General features: G+C 35.5%; 1 protein-coding gene across 16 annotated transcripts in view; it reads left to right on the top strand.

Annotated features, from left to right (window-relative positions):
• FOXP2 (forkhead box P2) overlaps nucleotides 1-3700 on the top strand; it is a 548304-nt gene extending 544604 nt beyond the window's left edge. For all 16 annotated transcript variants that reach the window (XM_059171620.1, XM_059171622.1, XM_059171629.1 and 13 more), the window contains one exon: nucleotides 1-3700. This exon is cut by the window's left edge and continues 321 nt beyond it. The gene's annotated coding sequence lies outside the window, so the exon portion shown is untranslated.
• The last annotated feature ends 1966 nt before the right edge of the window (nucleotides 3701-5666 follow it).

The raw sequence follows: 5666 nt of genomic DNA on the forward strand, positions 1-5666 counted from the left end.
TGCTTGTTTTCTTCTCTTCCTCTTTCTCTCTCTCTTTCTCCCTCTCAATCTCTCTCTCTATCTTTTTTTTTTTAGAAAAAAAAGACAAAAACTGATTTTTCTTGAAAAAAAATAATAAACTTTCTTTCTATAATGGCTTTGCCCATTTAAAAAATGTGGCTCTTAAGGGTTCATGAAATGACTGAATATGAGGATACATGTCCTGTAGAAAGCAAACGCGCCTCATATACTGCCAAAAATAGTGTTAGTTTCATTAATGTGAATTTTCCAGCATTCAGTAGTTGTAATGTTAGAAACAATTGCTGGTCAAGTTCAACTTGTTGCTATTGTTTTTAATTTGCACAGGAGTAGTATCAGAAATTAGTGTCACTGCTTGTATCTAGCTGAATTTTAAACAACAGAACATTAGTTTTTTATGTTGGTGCCACCAACTGTAAATGACATAAGTTAGTTATTACAAAACACAGTAATTAGACTGTTGCGACCATCTAAAACCTTAGGCTTCCAGTCTGTGCTGTTAGTGTTAAGATGTAAAGTGCAATCCTAAGCTAACATTATCTGTGCAAGCACCATAGAAACATTTGCATATCTGCATAGATCTTACAACTGTACTCTTTACCTCCTTGTGATAAAGCTTTGTCTACCTGCAAACACAGTCAAAGGCTACAGCTGCAAACCAAAGCCAACTCTAACCATGGCCAAGAGCTCAAGGACAGAAGCAGCCACATGCTTTGGTCAGCCTTCTGTAACTTCAATTAGTACAAAGGAACCTTTTCCATGAACTACCTGCTGTTTTCTGATGACCTCTGGGATCTTTTCATTTAGCCCTAAACAAAGAATCGAATATGACAAAACCACAACTAAAAAGTTAATTCAGTCACAGAGTAATCTTCTGAGGCCAAAAGTCCATCTAAACGCAATGAAGATTTGCTTTCATAAAGACAGAGGTGAGGACAAAATCCGCAGTGGACGTTATGATGTGCTAGAAAGCAACAAATGTGGATCACTGACCAAAACGATTATGTACTTGATGCAAATGCAGATTGCATATTGTTATATATATCTAGTACATTGTGTTTTTGTTTTCCCCCATCCAGTCACTTACTTTCGGTGGTGAATACATGTTGTTAGAAGATGACGTGTACGGTCTGAATCTTTGTTGTGTACTATTTTTTATAGTCTTAAGTTATAATGAAAAAAACAAAAGTAGGAACCAAACATAAAAGGTCTAGTAAAGCCAAAAATTAATTTCATATTGATTTTAAAGTGATCTAGCTGAGTTTTTACACTGAAAGCAAAGATTATAGCAATTGTAGTCCATGGTATTTATTTTCAGTCAAACCAAAGTTACATATAATTCTGCCTCTGCTTATACGGGATATTAACACTAACAATATGCTCCCTTTCAAAGACTTGCACAGGCCAAATTGTTGGAACGCTGGTTTTTCTTGACAACTCCAAACCCCAAAACTATGATAACGCGTTATGGTGTAGTTGAAAATAGCATAGTCAGATGTTTGCTTAAAACCTAGAAACTTTACGTGTTGCTTTTCATGTGCTGTGCCAAGTCTTGATAATACTTTTTCCCCCAACCAAGGGACCTCATAACCTGATTATGGTTATTGCTTTACAAACAGTTTTGACAGAAGGTGGCTGCTAGAGCTTAACATACGTACCAGTTCCATGTGATGGAGCCGGTTCTTGCAAACTAAGCTCATCATTTATTCTTTGCTGAAGTCAGCAAATAGAGTTAGAGAGATACCCAGTCATCTATCACACCAAATAAAAGGACATAACGGCTTTCAAAAGGGTTTTCCCACATACCCAAAAGGCTTTCTGAAAGCTTCTACCTCTGCAAAAAAAAAAGAAAAAAAAAAAAGAAAAAAAAAAGAAAAAAAATTAGAACAATTATGGCAGATTGCATGAAACGTGAGAACGTCACAGTAACTGCTACTTTTCATTATGTTTGTCTTTGGGTCATGATCAACGGACGGGAAGTTTCCGATATGGTATCAGAAGAAAGATTGGTATTGTGAAGGATGGTTTTCAGTCATCTAGGATCCTACTGTAAGGATTATCTGAGGGAAAATGGGTCTTTCAGGTGCATGTTCAAAAGGCTTTGATGGACTGAAAGTAACTGTGAGAGCTGTACTATCGGGAGGGTGGCCTAAGACTACGATGCTAAAGTATGCATACCTCAGTTACAAAACTTTTGAAAGGAAGTCTCAGCCACAGAATGCATATACCTGTAGAGTTTTGCATGGGTTTTATATGAATACAATTTTAAAAAATAGCTGCTTGCACATTATACCAGAAAAACCTCCAAAACTGCAATTGCTTTGAAAATAGATTTTAGGTTTTTTGGAGTTTTCTGAAATGCTTGGTCTGTATTTTGATAATTGTGCATATTATGTAAAAATGTTGGTGGACCCATAAATGACCAGACTTTTTCTAAGAAAAATGTTGCTTTAATGCATTTCATGAATTTTTACTCTTATATCATTGCTTGCTAGGAATAGCAAATCTGCTTTTCTGCATCTGCTTTGCGTAGCTATTGTAAGGCTTTGAACTAATGTATGTATTTATTGCTTGAACTTCTGTGCATACCTTATAAAGCATAATGTCTGACAATTTAAATGGCTCATGTATTCTTGCTTCTATCATAAGCTGATTATGGGGACTATGATCTTTTGTATACAGCAAATTTTAACTGTAGCACAAACATCTGTTTATGTATTGGTGGAATATACCTGTTTTATTTATCTTTTTTGAGGTAAACTAATTTTTGATACTTTTCATTACTGTGTACTATGTTCAGACTTTGAATTCTCTGACATTAGAAGTCATGGTTGAGAATTGTAACAGCTGTTATTCGTTCTGTATTCATGGCTTTCACTGCTGAATAAAATAAAGGACCAAACCTAGGATTTGAAAGAAAACTGTCTACCTCTAACACCAGGGAGTTATCAGATTTTATTTTACATAGTTTTAGTCTACAAAGACACAATTGCTTAAACCTAGTGGGCTTAAGGCTTATATTCTATGTGGTTGGATTCATGGCGCAGTTGTACTGTTTGAAAATCAATTAAAATTTCATGTGAATGTTACAAGTATTTGGTAGAATTACCACTACCTGGGTTTTCTTTAGATAACTCAGATACAGAGAAAATGTCATCAGCATTCTGTGTCTACAGCTGCTTAACTTCATAAGAATGCATTTCTTTGTGATTAGGGAATCGAAGAACAGTCAGCTAGGAATAGAGCCTCAGAAGTACACTTAAACCATCCTGGACTTTAATGTCCCTGGGCAGATTCAGTCACAAAATCCATGACACTGTTTTGTAAAGTTCTCAAACTGGGCGTTCACATTTTGAAGAATCTGTGAGATTTCATCCTGCATATGCCAATATTAACACGCATTTGGACAATAGCTTTATTAATGCCATAAAGCTATTGAAAGGAACACGGCTTACCCTTGTGATTCCACTAGTTCAGGTTGCAATGAAAGGTGTTTTGTCCATGAACACTTGGCAGATCTTACTTAGCAAAAAAAGAAGGATGTACATTTTCCTATAGAATTAATGTATGAACAGTGTGTCACTGCTGTTGGATGTAAAAATGTATATGAAACCATTTCATTCACTTGATTACATTTCTGAAGTATAAATAAAAAATCTAATTCTTTTTGACCCATTTATAACCCCTAGGATTTTATTCTTTCGGAGAGACCATTCTTCCCTGCCAGAGCCAAGTCATAAATTTGTGTACACATGTCCCACAATTTGTTTAAAATCATTTCCTTAGGAACTGGGGATTCATAAACCAAACCATACTCAAATTTAGTCTATAAAAGTGGGGGCTGCTTGTCAAATACATTATGTTAAAAACTATCTTCACATTCAAAATTGGCTTCCTCATATAATCATCTCATGTTTTCATCCTAATAGAATTTGACATCATAAATTCTGAACGTTAAAAAAAACAAAAAGGAAAACAAGATTACTTTACTCTTTTTAACTTTATGACTCTTCTTTACTATATTTTTTGGGGGGGCTCTGAATATCAGTCACAGCCACGGAATCCGCTGTGGTTTAGGAGAATGCACGGGGTAGGTCAGTTGCTTTCTGAGGGAACGCTTCTTATGCCTTCTGCGATCGCTCCCAGACCTTGACTAGGGGCCAAAACAGGCAGGACAGAGCCTCTGCAGAAGAAAGTTTGCCTTTTTCTCTAACTTCAGTATACACTCCTAGATCTGTCATAATCCAAAATAAAAGGAAAATGAATATGTTGATTATATTTTTATTTTATGCATAATTGAATATTTTCTCTCATCTCAGTGGAAGAGTACACTGACTAAAGAGATTTCCACAGGACAAAAAATAACTTCAACAGAAATGTGAACATTAGATTAATTTTTTGAAACTCAGAATTCAGTTTTCACTCTCAATTAGTTGAAAGCAAACGAATACCCACTTGCCCCTGCCCAGTATATTTTGTTAACTCCATTAAGTCTCTGTAATGAGATGTGACTCCTTACACTCTTCATACTCTAATGCGGGGAGAACAATTTACAGATTAATACCAACAATTAAAAAAAAAAAAAAAGTCAAACTGACTCAGCAAATGTTTTGTATTTAAATCTAAATTCAAACTCATGTCACTCTATAGTTTAAAACAGTGTAGCACCCAGATACGGTGAGTTGCATCAATGGAGGACTCAGCTGCTTTGTAAAACAACTGGTCACTAAAATAGTTTGGATTTTTTTTTTTTTTAAGTTAAAAACAACAACAGTATGGCAACCTAAAGTCTAACTAAACAGAAGAGAAAAAAAGATGGTAAGTCACATTCTAACCATTTTCCCCAGGCAGGAGAAATGAAAGCTAAGTATCCAAGTCTTTACTGTTTCAAATCTTTTATAAAATGATATTCAGACAAATTCTCACATTTAAATGCCAATGACGGAAAAGAACCTAAACTACATCTCTTCACCATTAATTGGTTTTAAAATTGCACACAAAAATGTTTAAACACCAGAGTACGAGATTACTTGAGATAATAAAGTACGGCTTTACCCACAATTTGATATATTATCCCCTTGACTCTGTGTTCAGTCACCAACAACACAGTCTAAGACGGGTGATGTGATAGCCAAGTAAATGGAAAGATCAGGAGTAGTGAGTTTATAATTTTCTGGGGAATTTGCATCTTGTGTTGATGGTGATGTATTAAGCCAATATACGCACAAATGAGCATGGACACATGCATACTTCAGAAATAAAACCATAACTTCAAGCCCTAAATGTATACTGTTGATTTCACACTCCTCTGTGAAGGTTTACTTGAGAGTCTTTGAAATAAATACCACTCAATTTCCTATAGTTGAAGCTGATCTGATCTTCTCAATTCATGGGTCTTTAGTTTCCAGTGCTCCTCCAGAAAATAAGAACATCTACATAAGAGAAATGATTGTCCCCTTCTTCATATTTGAGGGTCAGTGTGGTTGAAGGGTTGACAGAGAACATTCCCATGCAGAGGGCAGGGTGTGTAGAATGGAGAAGTGATAGGGAAAAGTTACTAAAGAAAATGTGTCTGCTCTGACCTGACATGATCCGTAATGGTTCAACTCTTCATGTCATGATTATAAAGCCGAAGAGGTCATCAATTT

Source organism: Mustela lutreola, chromosome 4 (assembly GCF_030435805.1).
Source record: "Mustela lutreola isolate mMusLut2 chromosome 4, mMusLut2.pri, whole genome shotgun sequence".
Classification (NCBI taxonomy): domain Eukaryota; kingdom Metazoa; phylum Chordata; class Mammalia; order Carnivora; family Mustelidae; genus Mustela; species Mustela lutreola.